The sequence below is a fragment of the Mustela putorius genome, unplaced genomic scaffold, assembly GCF_011764305.1.
Source record: "Mustela putorius furo isolate JIRA1106 unplaced genomic scaffold, ASM1176430v1.1 tig00003898_pilon_pilon_pilon, whole genome shotgun sequence".
NCBI classification, from domain to species: Eukaryota; Metazoa; Chordata; class Mammalia; order Carnivora; family Mustelidae; genus Mustela; species Mustela putorius.
The window spans coordinates 6,655,429-6,677,547 of NW_025422047.1; the positions used below are offsets into that span (position 1 = coordinate 6,655,429).

General features: G+C 42.3%; 1 protein-coding gene across 1 annotated transcript in view; it reads right to left on the reverse strand.

The window, feature by feature from the left end:
* FSIP1 (fibrous sheath interacting protein 1) overlaps positions 1-22,119 on the reverse strand; it is a 184,349-nt gene that overhangs the window by 12,428 nt on the left and 149,802 nt on the right. The gene's annotated exons all lie outside the window — the stretch shown is intronic.

Below are 22,119 nucleotides of genomic sequence, written 5' to 3' on the forward strand. Positions count from 1 at the left end.
AGATGGCTTTAGAATCTATCGTGCCTACTAAAATCCAGGGGAAATTCCCTCACTACCCTGGAAATAAATTACTGCACCAAATTAGCCACTAACACTCTTTCTACACATGGACATTGCTTGAAATGGAGATATTAGAAAAGCATCTTCAATTTTCTAAGTTTTGGGACACCAAACAGGGAAGTTGGGAACAACCCATTGATAAACTGCTAGAAATCCTACCATAATCTCCAGTAGGTGTTTCTCTGTTTTCCACCACTCCTCAATGTGAACCGCCCCCCACCACCAAATTCTTAAAAATATAGGGGGGGGGAACCCTCAGGCAAACGAGACAACCTAAACCTGCCCCTGGCAATTACCACTCCTATGTGTGTCAATACGTAGGCAATACCACTGAAGACAGAAAAAGAAGGGCGAAGGGGTGGCGTGTAGTTGCTTCAAAACTATAGGTCTAGACAGAGGCCATTCAAGTAACAGTGCATTCTGGGAGGAGGATTTGATCCAGACATATAATCTCTGCTTGTAAAAGGCTTGGGGCTGAGCATCTCAACCAAGATCTTAAGGATTCAAAAGCATTGTTTCTTCCAGTGATGTTCTCAGGAAATAAAATAAATCAAATGAAAGTATAGAGCTATGTTCCACAAGAATTCAAATGAATAGCATGCCACTTGAATTGCATCAATCTCAAAAGAATGGAATTAAAATATGTTGAAACACACTGAAAATAATTCCTCCTTCTCTAAAGAATCAGCATCATTCCTGATTTATATAGTGGATTATTTAGGAAAACGCTAATTCTCCTTTACAGGGGAATGCATCATCTAGGAACAAAAAGTCCCCATAAGAAAACCTAGTCATGAATTGCAGTGGCCTTAATTTCTACTTCAGTAAAGGAAAACAAGGCTATCGCCCTACTTAGTAGGACCCAGTTCAAATTCAGCAAATATTCTGCATGTATAAAGTATCAGTGAGGGAAGGTGTTATTGGAACTAGTATAGTTAATCCTTATTACTGTGTAATGTTTCTAATGCAATTAAAAAAATAGTATGTAAAACAAATTTTTAAAATATCTTTTGTTTTCAAATTGTATTTAACTTCCACATATTAAAAACTAGTTTTCATAGTGGCAAGTGCCATTATGAGTTTGAGAGTAACAAGAAATTAGGAATATATTCTTAATAATTATCTAAGATTCAAAATTTAGTAGTTCACCCTAAGGTTAATATACATGTCAAAGAAATAGGAGTGGAATTTCATATAACCAAATCCTACTTTTCTTTTCTTTTTTTTTTTAAGATTTTATTTATTTATTTGAGAGAGAGACAGGGAGAGAGAGCATGAGTGAGGAGAAAGGCAGAGACAGAAGCAGACTCCCCGTGGAGCTGGGAGCCCGATGCGGGACTCGATCTTGGGACTCTGGGATCATGACCTGAGCGGAAGGCAGTCGTCCAACCAACTGAGCCACCTAGGTTGGCATCCCAAACAATTCCTACTTTTAATCACAGACATTTCAGACATCCAGATGTGGTACTTTATCTAGGAGAATTCCCTTCGAAAACCTACTCAGCCAGAAGATGAAGGCAATCTTTGTATTGTAGTAGATATTTAAAGCACACTTTCAAAATCTGCTTATATAAAACTGTTAATATAAAATTGCTTATATGGGCGCCTGGGTGGCTCAGTGGGTTAAGCCGCTGCCTTCGGCTCAGGTCATGATCTCAGAGTCCTGGGATCGAGTCCCGCATCGGGCTCTCTGCTCGGCAGGGAGCCTGCTTCCCTCTCTCTCTCTCTCTGCCTGCCTCTCCATCTACTTGTGATTTCTCTCTGTCAAATAAATAAATAAAATCTTTAAAAAAATAAAAAAATTAAAAAAAAAATAAAATTGCTTATAGTGAGTAGACAATTCCCTGAGAATTAGAAAGGGTCCATTGCGTGTTCTCTTCATAAAACATTCTCACCAAAGACTTATCATATGAAATTTCCAGACACTAGAAAAAAAAATCACTTCATACTGGAGGAGGAGGATGAAGGATTATTCAAAAAGGTCTGCAGGGAGGGGCGGAGAAAAAGAGGAGGTAGAAGATTGGCAAGTTATCTAGTATATTTGACCACTTCCACAAATAATATTGGTAAAATAGATGCTTGGTAGTTCTGATGATCTATTTGTCTAGATGCACAGAAAATTAAGTAAAAGGAAAAACTAAGCAATTATGAACTCTGGGGAAAACAAAAAGGTAAATGAAAAGAAAGGCGAGTAGTGTTTTAAATAGGCAACATAGAAAATTAATCAAAAGAAAATAAGATAATTATTAACTTTAGGACAAATAAAAAGTTGTACAAGAAAGGATACCATAGAGGGTGTCTGGGTGGCTCAGTCAATTAAGCGTCTGCCTCTTTATTTTTGGCTCAGGTTATGATATTAGGATTGTAGGATTGAGCCCTGCATCTCTACCCCTCTCGGAAAAAAAAAAAAAAATGACACCATAGGATTCTACTTGCTTTTGCTGTAAATAATATTTATATGGTCATCATAATACAAATAATGATGATGGAGGTAACCAAACATTATAATTTGACTATTTGGGGGAATTAAGAGGAGAGAAAAGGGATGTTTAGAATTAAAGTTAAATCCATTACAGGAAGCCAACATACAACTGAATAATAATAAAATACTATTCTATTATTGATATAAAATTTTATATTATTATAAATTATATAAAATTTTATATTATTGTAAATTGACATAAAACTGATCAATTAAGATAGCAAGTTATTAAACAATATAAGCAGTAGGGGAAATATCTAAAGAAATTAAAAGTGCTTGACTCTAGAGAGCAAAACTAAGGGGTGGGGAAAGATGGGGAAAGGAGTTATCATTTTTCCTTAAAACCTGTTAACATAAGTCAATTATCATATAGTTTCACTTACTTGTGGAGCATAAGGAATAACATGGAGAACATTAGGAGAAGGAAAGGAAAAGTGAGTTGGGGTAAATTGGAGGGGGAGATGAAGCATGAGAGACTATAGACTTTGAGAAACAAACTGAGGGTTTTGGAGAGTAGGGGGGTGGGGGGGATCGGTGAGCCTGGTGGTGGGTATTAAGGAGGGCACGTATTACATGGAGCACTGGGTGAGGTGCATAAACAATGAATCTTGGAACACTGAAAAAATAAAATTAAAAAAATGTTTAAAAAGAGTGAAAAAAATAAAACCTTTTAAACAAATTTTTCCTTTACTACTATAACAAAGGTTAAAAAATAAAAATAATAAGTGTATTCAAGTTTTTAAATAAAAATTAATTCAAAAATCAAAACCTGAAATATTAAAATGAAATTTCTAACCAATTATATCTTTGGGCATCAGAAGCAAACTCAGGTTTCATGGAACCTGCAATTTATAATCTTGCAGCAGGAAGAGGATACTTCTTTAAGAAAAAGAATATAAAACTGCAAGTAGGAAATAGGTACAAAAGTGAGTTTCTTTTTCCTAGAATGTGAGAAAGATTACAATAAATTACTGGAGCCTTGGAAAATCAGGCCCATCTCTTATAATATCTATTTAGGTCATTTACCAGCAACGTGTATAGGGAAATGTTTCCTGATTACAACCTAGCTTCCTCTCCCCACTCAAGGCTCATAAAAGTGAGGGGCCCTGAAGCTTAAGCTTCACTGGCTTCCCAGTAAATCTGTTTCTGGGTGCTCCAAGATAAAACATAACACATTTGAGTCTGTGTGTACACAGAATAAGCTCAACTCTAATCACCCTGATCCTCTACGGGAAGCAGACTGATGGGAGAGAAAACACAGAAAACTAGAACTTGGGTTTTGGTCCAGGCTTGGCCACCTTATGCATGTCACCCAGGGACCCGTCTTCTTCAGTGGTGAAAGAAGGAACTGAAGATGTCTCTAAATTGACCTCTGGCCCTAAAACTGATTTTTATGAATAACCACTCTAATAATAAAAATACAAGGAAGGATAAACTTTCTATTGACATCAGAGTATCACCTTGATAGAATTTAGGAAAGCAAAACAAGAACTAAAAGAGAACTTTTATTTCCTTAACTTCCTCACAATACCAATCCTGAAATCAAAAAAATAACCCAAAATTCCCTCGTCTCAGGCCAATATAAGTAAAAGTGAACCAACTATATTAAATCTTCAGATTAAGTTAATTTGGAAATAAAATAAAATAAAACCTTTTTTTATTTTCTGGGTGGCAACGCAGATCCGGAACCTTCCACATGAGCAGTCTTTCTCATCTTTTGATTCCCTGCACAGACTTGCCCACGGTAGAAACTCAGGAACTCGTGGTTGTGGGAATCAAGTGAATGAAGGTTGCTGAGTGGTTTGCGACAGCTCTCCACTACCCTAATAGAAGTTATTTACCCATGCTGTGCCGGGCTAACCTAGGGCTCTATCCCAAACACCCCTAAAGACCCTTGGGAGTTAAAGGACCCTAATCCATACCCTTCATCCAGATTGCTTTGAAACTCCTGAGCTAACCAGCTCCATCACTGAACGACTCCCAGCAAGCACAGTCAAGTAACCATCTGTTCAAGTATTCACCTCAAAGGATTCATCTTTCACGCCAGTTCTAATTTTCCAGTATTTCATAAACAAGTTATTATTCATGCTATTCCTGTCTTCACAAAATTCATCATAGTGCCTCTCAGTCTTCATTTTTCCAGACCAGGACCCAGTCCATTTACATCTCCTTCTATGAAGGCCCCTCTCTTCCCAGCCTCATTTTAGGAGCTCTTTCATGCACCTTCTTTCTTGTGTCAGCCAAAGCACACACATTCCGTAGTCAAAGAGTAAATAGATTGGATTTTCTCGACAGAACCAGGAGATAGAATACTTGTGGCGCTAGATTTCATGCATCTTGATGGTCCTGTTGACACAACCTGATGAAGTCTTTTGGAATAATAACAGCTAGCACTTATTTGGTGCTTACTCTGGGCCAGACACTGCTCTATGCATATGACATGAATCAATGTCTTTCATCTTCACAACAAAACTATGAGGTAGATACTTCTGTTATTCCTGTTTTACAGATGAAGAAAGTGAAGCACCAAGATATTAAATAACCTGTCCATGGTCACACAGCCACTACATGGGAAACCTGGGATTTGAACCCATGTGCTCCAGGTCCAGAGCCCATGTGCCCCACTACTAGACTACAAAGGCTCTCCACTATAAATGAGTTCTCCCTCTACCATTCTCTAAGTATCCTTTTCACAACTCACATTTATTTTTCTGTCCCTTCCCTCAGGTATGAAATGTCTTCCTATAGAGTATTTTATGATTCTAACTTTGAATTTTATTACCCAGACTAGCTTAGTATCTTATGCACATTTACACAGTGCTCTCTCAGCTCATTTCAGGGGGAAAAAAAAAAAAGGACAACCCCAAATCCATTCCCAGGGTGCCCACTATTTACACTTCTCCACCCAGGTAAATACTAATTTGGAATAGGAGCTGAATCTGATGAGGAGAGCAGCTCGTAATTGCTGGAGATGGGTCACAGACTTGAATTACCTCACTTTCTTCCCTGCCTCTCCTCTGATGCTATGTACCTGGAGTTTCTCCAGTCATAAAAATCTCCAGTTATTTGGGCACTGAATTTGTTGACAAGGCAATCAAAAGTAGGTGTCCGGTGCAGATCATCCAATAGCCCACTATTATAAATAAGCAGAAGCAATCTTGCCCTTTGATGTAAGCTTATGTCTAATGCAGGGCTTTTTGTGTTTTCCCCCCTACAAATGCAGAATCCCTGAGGACACACCCTATAAAGCTACTATGATGATCACAAGTGAGAAAAGAGTGAAAAGCCAGAATGTCCTAAATGATCAACCAACAAGAATATAGATGTCAACAGCTTTCAATGACATCAAGTTCTACTTCAAAATAAGTAGAAAACAGTCTACCCTTCCTTAACTGCCAAGATAAGTTTACAACTCTCTGTTGCAGCCATTGCTGGCAACACCTGAGTAGTAGTTTTTTTAGCCAAGGTTTTTTAGCCATAAGGAAGAGAAGTCCTTATCTAAAAAAAAAAAAAAAAAAAAAAAAATCAGACGATGATCTAATCCTTTAGCTTTCTCTTGTCTGGAAAACTCTCTCAGGCCATAGAGACAATTTGATCTTGGGTCTAAGAACTCATCTCATGGATACTAACAAGCAGAAATAAAGGACGGACAAAGGTTTAGGGGTCTGGAGCTGGGAAGCTACAGGAACCTAGGTCATGTGTTTCTCCTTTCTCTTCATGAGTCCCTGTGATGTCTTAACTCCCTGCTTGTCTAATACATCCCCCCTCTGCAAACAAACTCTCTCTGCTTACTAATGCTTTCTGCACTCTCACAACCCCAGACTGCCTATGGAGCATGAACTGATTCTGGTTCTATCCAACATAACTTTCAGGGTCTAACCCCCACCAATGACTAGCAATGACCTCTATGTACATTAGCTCACATTTTCAAGCAAGATGAGCTGGTTGGTCACTGACTCAATGAAGGACTGACAGTATCAGTTTTGAGTGTTCATCACTAATCGAATCACTGGTGGTGAGGGTCATGTGGTATGAACGTAGCTGATGGGATATTTTTGGTAGGGCTACGGGTAAGGGAGATTTCTCAAAGAAGAAGGCAGGAAAGCAGAGCAGGAGCCTCAAAATAAACCTTCCCTAACTATAGCATCAGAGAGGGACCTGACAATGATGTTGTACATAGCCAGCTTCATTGATTAGCAATCACGGTGTTTCCCCACTTTACCGATCTCATTTAATCTGAGCACTCACTGAATAGCTCATTGAGAAATAAAAGCAGAATTACTTGGTAGAAAATATCCAGTTTGTGAAGAGAATGGTAAGTTGGACTTCCCGTTGGAATACAGAACAACACTACCAAGCACTATCTATACGCTCCCCATAAGCTCACATAGGCTCAAAATGTTCATATCACTTGCTGTGGCTCTTTGAGATGGAGCAAGCCTAAGAATCATGGGGGCAAAATGATCAGTGCTTCTTTCAATGTCTGCATCAATAGCGCTACATTTTCAGAAGGGAGGGGCTTATTTGTCCTTCCCTCCCTATGCTATTCTTCTGCCTTTCTCTCTCACACTGAGGCTACCCCAACTATATAAAGGCCAGTCTGGCAAGTACAATGCTCTGAGGAGGCCGTAGCCAGGACCAAGGATGCTGGAGGTCAGGTAAGATCTGGCATTCTTTTACCCAGAATAGTCAGAGGTTGTCTGGCCAGAGGAAAATCTGAACTCTGGTCAAAAGGGAAGCAAAGGTCGCTGCCATAGAAACTATGTAAAAACATCAGGATTGAGGGTTGAGGCCAGGCTGTACACAGGAAAGTGAGTCAGCCCCCAGGTCAGAAGCTGAGAGGACTCTGCTGAGTGTGAAATAGGTCAAGGCAAGTGGCTCTAAGATGAGTTTGTGAATGATGTGGTGGTGTTGGAAGGCTGCTTTTATGTGAGGCCTGGCATATCAAAGAAACCATGCAGAATAGGACATCGCTATTGCTCAGGCCAGTGATCTTCTCCCAAAGAGCTGGATGAGGCAGGGTCTGAAAGGTTTTGCCCACTGGGTTTGCCTGGGGAAAGGCTTTGTGCCCCAGACATTCTGTAATGGTCCTTCTTAGCCCAGGTGCCAGAGCAGGTGTCCCTGGGCATCAGAAATCCAGACTTCCTGTTTCTACCTACAAGGATGAGGGGTGGGATACCAGTGAGATCCCAGTATAAACGGGAAGGGTGAGCATGGATGGGAAGAGCTGGAAGCAGGAAAGAGGATTCTCAATTCCTGCAACTTGAAAAAGGGCCAGGAGCTCAGCTTCCGTTGGTGACCTAGTGGGAAGGGTGCAGATGTGCTCAAAGGAAAGCCAGACCAATTTCACTCCTCTCATTTCTAACAGGATGACTTGAGAAGGGGCTCTAATGTTTCTGTTCTGTGGGAATTTTTCATCTGAGGGCTGCCAGCAGTTGCCGCTTTCCAGCAGTAGAGACAGCAAGTCCGCTTGGATCAGCTTCCCCTTGATCTGAGCAAGTTGCTGGAATGGCCCTTTGATCACGTATCTACCACATCCTTCCCAGAAACAAGGCACAGGGTCCAGCTGGAGGGAAGAAGCCAGGCACCCCTGCCCCACACACACCCCCATCAAAACTTAAGCATTGCCAGGAGGCTGCTGAAAATGAAAACAGCAAGTTTGCATACAGAGCACTTTTTCTGGTGGGCTGGACCACCTGCCCACCCCTAACTCTCCAGGGAAGTATATCCTGTATGTCCCTTGCAGAGCAACTAATTCCCCCTGTGATGCAAGTCTGCTGGTTTATTGTAGAGTAACCATTATGAAAATCATGTGCATGGCCTTCCCTACTCTCAGTTTGAAAGTCTGCTTTTACCACATACCAATAACCTGGGTCAAGGGAGACTATGATGGGATCCAAAGTCAAGAAGGCCATTAGCTACTCAAATGCTTTAACCTGGGCCAGAGTCTGGATCAAGCTTCACCTTGATTTTGTAGGAGGTCACCTGAAAGATGAGTCAAGCTAGAGAAATCCAGTATAATCAAAACCTAAAGAACTTCTCTATGGCCACAAGGCTGCCTCACTAGAAATTTAAGCACTTCCGTTGACATCATCATAGTGTCCAATTGACTAGAAGGTGACCTTAGAACACTGTCTCTGGTATGTTCTGGGCTAGCTAGGGTCACTATGGGCCCCGACAGGGGCTCACTAAGGCCAGGTCAGAGGAGCATATCCCACAGGGGCTACAGAAGACTAATGATCACCCAGAGCAGAAGGGCAAGGATGAAGCCATCTACAGGAACTGAAACGAGGAGGAGATATGGCACAGCCTGTATGTTAGTAACTGGCCTCACAATACCTATCAATGGATTAGATGAGATCTCCAGACTCTGACCATGAGTACTTCTTTCCAGAGGCATGGGCATTCAGTACACAATCAATGCCACATTCATCAGCTGCTCTGGGGACAACTCTTCTTCCTCGCTGTAAGAAGCCTCTCTCCTCTAACGTCATCTAGCTCCTGCCTCCCATCCCGCCCAGTCAGCGAAACCCCACCCACGGAAGAGATACCATCCCCTCTGAGACATGCTCAGCCCCAGGACCTGGAAAGGGAAACTGAATATTTCCTTGCACAGATGAGAAGTTTCCTAGCAGCAGAAAGAATCCCAGGAACCAAACTGCACTGACAGTAAAATGGCCCAATATGACCAGATTCAGATTCTTTGCACCTGCTGGTGCACCTGCTGGGCTGAATGGACCTAACACAGCCTATGCTGCCCCCACAGCTGCGGATCTGGACAGCACTAATGACGCCAGTGTCACAGCCCCTCGTGTCCCCAAAGAGCACATCACGCCCCTCTGGCCTGTCATCCAGACTTTATTGCTGCTGAGGTGCGACTTGCCAGCAAGGTGTGATACACTTTGTTGACCACTCTTAGGCTTATGCAAACTACATGGACTCTTGGAGCAGACTTTGAGCAAGAGGGGAGAAGAGCCGGCACATAAAACCCTGTCTCTACCTCCCTATGGAAGAATGGCTATAAAATGTAGTCACCATCATGGATTTGCTCGGAAGACATCCCATCAGACCAGACAAGCAACTATACTTGCTAGCAAACAGTGCCAGATCCATAAGTCACCTTTCAGATTTATTGTTCCTCCTTCTCTATCTCACTCCTTTTCCCCACTTCTTCGCTGGTGCTCCTTTCATGAGCTAAGTGATAGCATAGAAGCTTTTGCCTCCAATTTTCTGTTCCAGACGGAGATGGCCACCAGAAGCAGCAGCTCCCAAGTCCCAGCAGGGCTCTGGACATGGCAGCTTGCACAGTCCTGTCCACGGTGGGCCCAGGAGCACAGGGCCAAGAGCTCCACCACAGCCTCTGCAAACTGGTCAAAGACTCACGGGGCAGCACAGACCAAGGACAGGGACTACGGAACTAGGACCAGCACTGTCAAGGTCACAGGAGGCAAAGTGCGGCCTCCGGAGCCTTGGGGCTCATGGCCGCACGGCCGGCTCATCCTGGCACTGTGGGACAAGAGTGGCCAAGCACCACCTAAGGGTCAATGGAGAAAATCCCTCCGAATCCTGGGAGGCCATTTACCTGGGGCAGCCAGAGGTGGCACAACTGGAGGGAGAATACAAATTGGAGCCAAGAAGAGAAAGCCACGTTCACAGCTTAGGTTCAAGTGTCAAAATAAACAGAAAAACAAAACAAAGACAAACACGGGGTATAAAAGATGCGACAGTTCGGTGTTTAGTACTAAGGCACATTTGCTACAAAGAAAAGGAGGCCTGCCTTCCTTCCACATGGGCAGAGTACTTACCAGGCCTGGGGTCTAAGGGCGGTAGGCAGGAGTAGGCCCCACCATGTCAGCAGCCCTGGAGGGATCCAAAGGCAGGGCTAGGCCCCGACGCAAATGTGTGACAGCCCCCTACCGCTTAGACGTGCCTCCAGCGCCCTTTCTCCGTGTTGCTTTTCCACAGTGCTCCAGTAAATAAAGTTCCCCAAGTTAAGTATTCCCTAGGCTGCATGCTACCTTGTGGGGGGTGGGGGGGTAGAAACCTCCAGATGGAGAGGAAATAGCCCTAACCACAGCATGGGGTAGTGGAGGGAGGCTGCTGTTTCTAAGTTGAAACCCCAGGTCTCTCCCCGCCTCAACTGTTCTGTATCAGACACATCACTCCGCCTCTCAACGCTTCAGATTTCTAAACTGCAAAATAGAAACTCGAACAATTGGTTGGCTCCTAACTAGTGGGGAAGAGGAATACTAACAGCTCACAGCTTGCAGTGAGCTTGAGACACATGGGGGAAGCCACCTGCACCCTGCCTAATGCAAGGGAAGCCAAATCCACACCCCCCCTCACCCTACCCCTCCACCCCCGCCCCGCGCACCAGCACGTTAGTAGTAATGCTCGCTTTGATTTGAGAAGCTGCTCCGGGGAGGAGCTAGACGCGCCTCTCGGAATTTCGCGACTGAAATCTGCGCATTCCAAGTTCCTTTGGCCCCTACCTTTGAGGGTCTCTCTGGGACATCGGAACGGAGCTTCCCAAATGATGGGGCAGCTGACGATGTGCAATAGGTAAACCGTCACGTGTACTCTGAGGACTAGTGGGGGCTACAGTGGCCAGCCCATGCCGTGAGAGGGCATCCAGGAAGGCAAGATGGAACGTGAATCTCAGTCATCCCAAGCAGGAAGGTTGACACTTCAGGACAGTCACTATTTAGTCTTCAGTACAAGAAAGTTCTGTACCAGAAAGTACCCAGAAAGGTGCTGGTTTCCAGATACATTTATCTTTGCTTAAAATATTGTCAGGGCTCAAGGTGAGTTATGAAACACAGGGACATAGGCAAACTGGGTTTATCCCTTGCTTTTCATGAGCGTGCGTGCACACACACACACACACACAGGCACACACAGAACATTTCCCTTCCAACCCCCACTCTTTTCTGCTCCCTTTCCAAAAATATCCTAAGACCTCATACTGCCTCCTCAGCCCTCTCTACCTGAGCCCACCCTCCCCAAACCTTATCCTCAGTTGCAAACCTTTTCAAGTGTCCTATTGCCATCACACAGAAACTTAGCTGCCCCTAAGATGTGCCTCCCCATTCTTCTCCCCAAGACTATACAATGCCAACCTTTGCGTAACCCTCCCAAAGGACAAGCTTGCATTTACAGGAGCCTCTTCAAATGAGAAGGACTCAATCGAAGTGGTGATTCTAAGAATGGGAATCCGGCCCCTTGCAGGAGGGTGGAAAGGGGTTTGAGAGACGCCATTTTCAGCTGCCTCCCGTCAGGTCACAGTCGAGTTCTACAAATGATTGGTCCTGTCAGATCTCATCAGATCTCGTTTTCCTCTTGGGTGTGAACCTAGCACCAGAGAGTTAACTCCGCATTTAACTTGTTAATCAAGGAGAGCTTTTTCTGGTCACAAGCAGGCGACCTGTAGCTTTTCCCAGGGCTGAGCAAGGGCTCCTGAAGCTTTACCCTGTCTAGACATGTATCCAAAGCATCTAATTACCGCTGTACATTCTGTACAGCACACAAAGCCCAACGTCATTACATAAACACGAAGCTCTCTCTTAATATTGCTGCTCAGTGAACTGTCCTTTTACATTTGCCGATCTGAAAGTGAAGTCATGCCACCACTGGGAATAAGGATCAGAGACTGTCAACAGTAACTTCCAAGTTTTGCTGTGACCCCAACTGTGCGAGTTAAATTCTATAAAAATCCAACAGAGAAGCCAAACTCAGAAAGATCTAAATTGTTTGATGCATATTCTCTCTTAAGTGATGGCTTTCATTTTGCCTTCCACAGAGCAAGAGGGATATCCCTCTAGTGGAAGGATAACACTTTCCAACTCCTCCGCGGGCTATCGGCCCCTCTATTAGGCAGGTGTCCAGACCAGCTTTGGTCGTTGGTCAGCTGCACTGGGCTGGGCCATGGAGTAGACAGGGTTTATAGTCCTTGACTAGCCACCATATACCAGGAATGCTGACATATGTTATTCCATTTCATTCTCCCAATTACCCAATTGGAAGAACTGGGAAATCCTTCTCTATATTTAACAGATATAGAAAATAAGGTTCAGAGAATTTTTAAATGTCTTGACCCAAGGCCCAGAACCAATAAAAAATGAAACCAGAATAGAAAGCCATGGCTTTTCATACTGCTGTCTTCCCACAGGTACCTAGAAGAGCCTACCAAGGTCCCACCTTCCGGAGGAGCCCCCCGGGAACAGCACGGAACTGTAGGTACTGTGACATGCCCTCTCACACCTTACTTTACACCCCAAATATGCCATCCAGAAGAGCAGCCCAACTGACCCACTTTCACCTCATAACCATGAGGCAGAAGTGAGAATAAGAGGTCCTTTCCAGAGCTGCCCTGTGCTCCCCCAAACCTGGACTGCCGAGTTACATCAGCACATCACCCCCTGTGCCTGCCTTCCCTGGCGATTATAAAGTTTCTCAAGGCTAGGACCAGGTCCTCCTTTCCTCTGTGTCCCCATGCCTATGGCACAAGATGGGCATGAGCATATCTTTGTTGGCTACATGGAACATTCTTTAGGCACTCCTCACCTTCTGCTGTGGCAACGTGCTCCTATAAAATCAACTCAGTGCCCTTAATCTGTCCTCTTATTAGTCAGTGGTCCCAAAATATGGGCCAGTCCCTCTTCTCTCCCATGTGTCCTGTTCCCTCTGGGCCCTGCCCTCCCCACAGCTTTGGAAGGTAGTCATTTAATCAATCAATGAACCTTCACTTATGATTTGGGCAGACCAGATAACAATATTTTAACTCCTGAGAGTTCTTTAACATTTCAGATCCCAGCAAGGATAGCCTGAAAGACTGGTTGAAGGGAAGGGATAATTCTGGTACTCTCCATATTGCCTATAGGCAACAACTCCCCAGACCTGTGGGCAAAGAGGATGCTAACAAGGACTGCCCCCCTCCAACCCCTGCCAACTTCATACCCATTGACCAAGGAAAAATGCTTCAGATTCACAAAAATCCCCAAGTGCAATAAAAAGCCTATAATCTGGGCCTATCACTGTGATATTCACTGTAAGTCTGACATAGAGGTCTAATTTGGTCTGCTATGAAAATAGAACAAATAATAATCAGTCTTTGATTGTGGTTAGTTTAATTATGGAAATCTACTCATGCACTTATATAGAAAGCTTCACAAACATGCAGAAAAACATTTCTTTTCATAAGTATTTATAGGGAAAGAGTCTTCTCAAAAGGTTCTTTAAATAGATTTTTTTTTTAATTTTTTTTTAGAGAAAGTCGGGTGGGAGGTAGGGCAGAAGGAGAGGAAGACAGAGAATCTTAAGCAGACTCCACGCCCAGCACAGAGCCTGACACAGGGTTCAATCTCACGACCCTGAGATCATGACCTGAGCTGAAACAGAGTCAGACCCTTAACCAACTGAGCCACCCAGGCACCCCAAAATGTTATTAGTATATTTACTAATACTTCAAATAAGCAAGCCAAAATAAGGTGTCTACCTTTTATGGCACAGAAATCATGACCATGTCACATTAACATTCTCTCTTTTGATTTCCAGTGATGGACTAGGAGCAGCTCTGGCCTGTGCACCAGGTGGGGTGCTGAGTCACTTATTTAGAATGGAATGTGGATGCTATCAAGACTGACAAGTACAATCCATGTTCGGTGTAATGGCATTGGAAACATGATCTAATTAAATATGCTAAAACAGCTTGGCTGAAGAATTAGGGAGAAAAAAGCAGTAACAACTTTAAATCTTTGTACTTTCTGATTTTATAATATATATAAGACTGTCTCTGGAATCAAACAAAATAATGAACACACAAACACAATTTTCCCTAAATCACTTAATAACAATGTAAGGCTGACAGGCTGAAAAATACTAAATGCATAAAGATAGAAACACAGAGAGAAATGGGGTCAGATAAGGACTTCCATTTGCTAAATGTAAATTCCCTTACAATAATTACCATTTTTTAACATCCAAAATCTTCCCCACACAGGCTCTCCTCATAAAATGCAAAAACAATTGATTACACTTAATCAATTGAGGTTTTTATAATTACTAAAATGTATTATTTAACTGAATTCACTAGTTAATCAAGCCAATGAACTTTTTCATCACTGACTTGTTAAAATTAATTGTGCATTTATAAATTACTATGAGTCTGTCATTCCATAGCATAATTACTGTGTTATAGCTAACTCACCATATTAAAACAAATAATTTATAACTGGGATTCCAGTATATATAAAAATCTTTAAATGTAGTCAGTTAATAACTCTAATAAATATATGAAACGGAAGATTCATTAGTGATTTTAACATTGTTTTGAAACTGAAACCATAGAATATTTTTCTTCTAATTTATCTCACCATACATTTCATATTTAAGTGCTAGGTATGAAAATGACAGAGGCCATGTATGTTACCTTCGTATTGGCTGAAACCCTCAAGTTTATTGCCACACACGCCCTCTCCAGCCACCACTCCATTTTTCTCATTTTCTTTCCAATAAAATTTCTTGAAATAGTCTTTCTGTTATCAGATCTGTCCCCTCTTCTTGTCTCTTAAACCCACTCCAGACAGGACTTAGTCACTGAGCTACAATGAAATTGCTCTTGTCCAGAGAACCAATGCCCTCACCAGATCTGAAGCAGCGGTTGGTTTCCAGTCCCCATCCCGCAGCCCCCACCCCACTCCACCCCACCCCGCGCCCTATCATAGACATAGCCAATGACTCCTCACTGGGCTCCCACATCGCTGCTGCCTCCTGATTTTCTGCCTTCCTCACTGGCTGTTCCTCCTCCGTCGCCTCAGCCAGTTTTTCCTCATTTCCCCAACCTCTCGACCCCGTGGAATGCCCCAAAGCTCAGTCCTTGAATCCATTTCGTCTTCTACTTACTCAAGCTACCCTGGTGATTTCACACATCTATAGAGTACTGACTCCCAAATGTGTGGTTCCAGCTTGGATCACTCCTTGAACTTTAAACTCATATCCCACTTCCTATTTAAGTGGTGCCCCACTTAGGGGGCACCTGGGTGGTTCAGTGGGTTAAGCTTCTGCCTTTGGCTCAGGTCATGAGCCCAGGGTCCTGGGATGGAGCCCCAAGTCAGGCTTCCTGCTGAGCAAGGAGTCTGCTTCTCTCTCCCCCTCTGCCTCTAGCTCCCAATAGTGCTCACTCTCTCTCTCAAATAAATAAAATAAATAAAATCTTTTGAAAAAAAATGTCCACTTCCATAAGCAATATGCACCTGAAATTTAACATGTCCAAAATCAAAACATTGACCTTACCCTAAACCTGCTCCTCCCACAGTCTTCATTTCAGTTAATAGCAACTCCAACTTTCCAGTTGTTCAGGTGAGAAACCTTGGAGTCATCCCTGGTCCCTTTCTTTCTCTCATACCATATATACACTAAATCTGGAAATCTTTTTTGTTCTACCTCAAAGTACATCCGGAATCGAATTCATTCCCACTTCCGCCATGCTACCGCCCTGATTCATTCTCATTGTTCACCATCTTGCTGCATGGCCTCCAAACTCTTCTTTCTGCCTCCCTCTGCTGCCCTCCTGGGTTTTCTCAACTCAGGGTGATCTTATTAAAAATGAAAGTTAAATCATTGGCTGCTTTTCTGCTTTAAACCCTCCGGTGGTCCCCAGCTCCTTCAGTGTAAAAGCCAACCTGCTTTAGGAGTTTGGTTCTCCTACCACCTTTCAGTCCTTATCACCTGCTTCCCTTGTCATTCACTCCCTCCCACGACTCCCACTGCCTTGCTGTCCCTTGAAGATGATAGGCATACTCCTGTCTTAGGGCCTTTGCCCTCACCATCCATCTTCTGAAACACTCTCACTCAGATGTCTTTATGACACCTTCCCTCGTCTCTTTCCAGCATTGGTTCAAACATCATCTCACTGAGCCCTTCCTTAACCACCTTCTGTGAAAGTACAGCAGCGTCCATCTGGACAAGCACTCCGGACGAGGGACTAATGCCCCTTCCCTGCTTTATTTCTCTCCCTACACAGACAGCACTTGCCTGCCCCCTTTTACATACTCCCTAACTCATTCATTTGTTTGTTGCTTATTTCCTCCTGCTAGGACACAAGCTCCATGGGGCAGACATTGTGACAGATCATTTCACTACTCTAGAACCTAGAAAAGCATTTTGACATAGCAGGAACTTGACAAATACTTGGTTTATGAATGAAATACCTTTTCCTGAGGAGGTATACACTGCACAGAGAGTCTCTCACGCCATGGTTTAAGCATCCTTCTTTATTCTCTAGTGCAGTGTTATCTCCCACTTGATGAGTAAGATTTGCACCATATGGGATCACTTTTTCTTGCTTTTGTGTCGTAATGGTTTCACCAACCAGTATGTTTCTTTTGGACAGTCTAATGCTTTAAAATTCCTTTTAAATGCCTTTAAGAAAAATATGTACATTCTCCAATCACCCAGAACAAGTCTTCTCTCTATTGTCTTACCCTCATGCATTTCATACATCTTATGTGCTCTTCCTGGTCTCTGAAGGAATTTCACTTGGCAACCCCTGCATGGAGCATATTATAGATTTCATCAACCAGCCCCATGTCAAGCCTTCTACTTTAATTTACCCAACAATTCCACTCTTTACCCAGGAACCATGATCTTCTTAAGCTACTTTTTCCCTTTATTCATTTTCATTACCACATTAGCATACGACCCTTCGGGACTATTTCTCATGACAAAATAAAATATCTACAACATGATGAACATTACTGTGTGGAAGGGAGGAGTTGGGGGGTGGACAGAGAATGGAGCTTCACTGATGCATGGATACCAGGAGACCATCTAGACTGCCTACTTCCTGCTAGCACAGGTGTATTTTAAACTAGGACATCTAATGAGGTACTATATGCTGGCTAATTGAACATAATAAATAAATAAATAAACAAACAAACAAACCAGGACATCAGGGGTACCTGCTATAGACTTTCTGGTTCTAAAATCAAGTAGCATAACTAAGTGCCTATCTAACTCAGTCAAAGGGATCCCATTATCAATAGCTATTTCTAAAGATCCCTTCTGCCAACTATGGTAGCCACACTGCCTACTTGCCTTCTGTTGGTAAAGTGCTGGTACGTAAGCTCCAACAATCCAGAATCCTAATATCCCTAGTAATATCAGAGAGCCCCACTTTAACCCAAGCATCTTTCATTAGCACCAGTGGCCATTTTCCCCCAAAGATGTTAGTAGGCCCCTTAACACTGTATCTCTCAAGCTTTTGTTAAAGAGAGTTTCATCAAGATCCTCTCAAGGGACATAGTTAAAATATAAGATTCAATACCCAAGATATATCCCTTCCAATTTAATCTCCCCGAATGTTTGGTTTCCTTGTTCCTACAATCTGTAAAGGAATTTCTAGCATCTCAGTGGGGCTCAAGTCCAAGTTTTGGTCAACCAGTCATGGAAACAAGTAGAATCGGTGTCACTTAGTCATGCTAGTACACTGAATCCACAACCTCTGATTAAGTGCTCCTAAAAGAATAAATTCAAACCCCCCCCCAAAAAAAGGAATAAATTCAACCCATCTGAAATTGTAATTTTCTTGCTTGGACATAGTATCTTCGAAATCTATTCTCAGATATGTTTCTTGATTTTTTTTCAGTGTTAATTAGCATAATCCTGTGATTTTTTTTTTAACACCATAAGCCTCATCCCAGCTCTGACTTTGTCATTAGCATTTTGAGGTGTGCTGGGATCCAAGTTCAGTTATAGATCTGGGAAGGGGGCATCAGAGCATAAGGAAGACTGACACTGTCATGCAAATCCTTCAAGAGATAGAAAATTCAATCAAGACAGGAAAAGCCTCATCAGAGAGGGTAGAGATACTGCTTCAGCTGGCAAGCGTGGATTGATGATGACCCTAGATCCAGGGTGCCCCTAAGTTTGCCAAACCCTACCATACTGCTGTTCTAGTTCTTGGGGTCCTACCCTTTCTCTCTAAATGCCCAAACTTCAATAAAGGGATGTGGTTGTGAATTCAACTGACCCTCTAATTTTGGCAACCCACATTTGGCTTTTGACCTTTTCAACTCTGAATGACCAAAGAGTTTTTTTTTAGGGCAGTCACAGAAAAGTCCCTAGTTTTTAACCCATTAATGCTTAGAGAAAAAAATTTAGGAATCTGACCTCCCATTCTCTTCCTTTAAGCTGCCTAACACTGTTAGAGGCAGCTACCACACCATGCCAGTCCTTCAAATCCTCATTCCTTCACATTAATTGATGGAAACTCCCACTTGGTTCCCAAAAGCCTCTTTCCTTTAATGGGCACTATATTCTTGAAGTTCACAGGTGACTTATTCGCTGATTTGCCCCTGAATGTTATGTTATGCAAGAATCTCATCCCTTATATGGCTGTATTTCTTACTACCCTTGGTTCTAGCCAAGCTAGACAACCAATCCAGTCCCCTTCCCTTATTTCTCTGTGGCTCCATTTCCTACAATCATTCCTGATGTAAAATGTCATACCAATCAGCATTCTTAGTTGCAAATAAATACAAATAACAAAACTGAGACTGGCTGCTTTAAGCAGAAGTAAAATTAACTGAGTCAATGTTGACTATTCTCACATCAACACTGAGAAGCCTAGAGAAGGGCTATGGAAAACAGTCAGGAATAATAGGAGGCTACCAACCACAACCAAATTCATGCCATGTGGTTCTAGACTACAACTCCCCTGGACCACTCAGCAAGCTAGCTGAGCTACTGACCACAACACACCACCAGAGACAGGACTCCGCTGCTGGAATTGCTGCCCACCGCTGCCTCAGGTAACTGACATTTCTATTACCACTGCTCACACTGAGTGTGTTCTCCACTCCCCCTGTTCCATCCCTTAGTTCAAAGTGGGGCTGCCTGCTAGGCTAGGTCTCATGTATATCCTATGGCAAAGGCTGCTGGGAAACTGAATAGAGGTACTTCCCAGATTCCATGATGAGAGGCAAGATCTGAATCCTGCTAAGGTTCACAAAGTCAGGAATTTCCCAAACAAGGCAAGAGAAATCATGCACTAGCCAAACAGTTAAACAAAAAAACAAAAACATAGAAGTACCCCTACAGGCATCTTCTTTAGATTATTATGAAACATCATTACAACAAAAGAAAGGGAGATTTTTTTTTATGTGACCCAAAGTTGGAAACTGTCCATGTTAAAGGGGAAAACAGTGTTGCAAAAGTTTCATTTATTTGAGGGTGTTTGGCATCTAGCAGGAGAGGAATGTCTGATACCAAAGAAAAAGAAAGCTGGTTAAAAAAAAAAAGTCACAGTTCTCTTGAGATTAACTATGCAAATTAGAGAATCTGGAAATGATAGCCTTGATTCCTCATCGTTTTTTTCAGTTCTCACTAAGGCTTATTCATAAAAAGCATTTAAAATATCTGCTATATTTTCTCAATGATGTTTTAAAATTCCACAAGGAGCTACAGGAGAACATTTGCTATCAATTTGAATGGATTTGAACACCAAAGAAGAGGAAAATTCTTATAATAATTTGATGCCATACTTCCCTTTAAATGTGTTTAAAGCACATTATGGCAGGGCACATTAAAGCAATTTGCTCTCCAAGAAGTACAAGAGGAGAAATGATGGGACACAGCAGAGCAAAAAATGGAGAACCAGAAATCTGATTGGAGATGGAGAGGTGGAAATATGCAACAGAGCAAATAAATTAATGAGTACTTGGTGATTTGACATATTTTGTCACTGGTAAGGAGTGGGGCATTTTTTTCTCCATATTAAAAAAAAAAAAAAAAGAAACAGGAACTACAGAAATACACAGTGATCGCCCATCTTATTAAAATAACCTCCTCTTGTTAAAATTACCTAAGCACTATATAAATAAGTACTTCATCTACTTTTAAAATTTAAATAATTACACCAATTTCACTATGTGTGTTTTCATTATAGACTTCTAGAAGACAAAACATTTAATAGAAATGTGGCAAGATGGACAAGGAGAAGTGAAAGAGACAAAAGAGAAAAAAGGAGGTAGCAAGAAGGAGACAAACAGGGAAGTGAAATGACTATACTCCTTTACGATTTCCTCTGTAGGTGTGTGTGGAGGGGGGGTTGTCTAGCAAATCTACTCTACTTTAATAGAGATCTTAAACTTCATAACTCTGGTTTTTTTTTCTTATTTATAAGTATAAAATCTATTATGCCAGTTACTCACAACAGCCAAGATAGGGAAACAACCTGAGTGTTCATAGATCAATGGGTGGATAAAGAAATGGTATCCAATGGACTACTATTTAGTCATAAAAAGGAGGAAATCCTGCTATTTGCAACAGCATGGATGGACCTGAGGGTTGGGAAAGTGAAATAAGGCAGACAGAGAAAGACAAATACAGTATGATCTCACTTATATATGGAATCTAGAAAAGTCAAACTCCTTGTTGAAGGGTGAAATCAAAAGGATATGGCCACCAGTTGACCCTCAAGCTGGACCCACGTGATCGGTGGCTCCTCACCCCTTCCCCCCTCCCTATTCTTGGAATGTACAGACTGTGCACTGTTCCCACAGTGGAAACTGTTTCAAGGATGTAGCTTTGAGACAGTAAAGTCTTACTGAGACCATCTGGACAGTATACATGACTGAACCTAGTTAAGGCCTCTGTACAAGCTTTAAGATTCTGCAAGTTGAGCACAGACATCTTGTGGCTGTCTTCTGCCTCTTTCTTCTGTCTCTCCCTGTATGGGAGGTTGCAGATGACACCCAGGAATCTCTCAAGCTTGCAAACCAACATTCACATGAATGGTTTAATGGAGGTCGCCCAGGGCCGGAGGATTCAGAGAGCATGAGGTGATGTTGGTCAAGGGGTACAAACTTTCAATTATACAATAAGTAAGTTCTAGGGGTCCAATGTACAGCATTGTGATGATAGTTAGCAATACTCTATTATATATTTGGAAATTGATGAGAGAAAATCTAATTATGTGAGGTGAGGGGCTCCTGAGTGGCTCAGTCAGTTAAGATTCTGCCTTCAGTTCAGATCATGATATTGGGGTCCTGGGATGGAGCCCTGTATTGGACTCCCTGCTCAGTGGGGAATCTATTTCTCCCTCTCCCTCTGCTCTTGTCCCCCTTATGATCTCTTTCTCAAATAAATAAATAACAGCTTTTTAAATTTTTTTAAATATTAAAAATTTTTAAATTTTTTATTTAAAATTTTAAACTTAAATTTTTTTTTAATTTTTAAAATTATGTGAGGTGATGGAGATGTTAACCAACTTTATTGTAATAATCACTGCACAACACACACATATATCAAATTATCACACTGCATGCCTTAAACATACACATTATTGTATGTCAATCATTACTCAATAAAGCTGTGGGAGTGGGGGAGGGGAGGTCAATGCCAGGTTAAGACCTAAAGCAGTATGGTGAGAAAGATGTAAAGGTATACCTTTAGATTTCAAATGAAAGTCTATGAAGTCTATGAAGTCAGAAGGATACTGTGAAGCAGTACTAGAGAGAAATAAAGAGGGGGGGGGAGAACAAATGCCTTCAAAATATGTGGGTAAAAATTTACAAAGT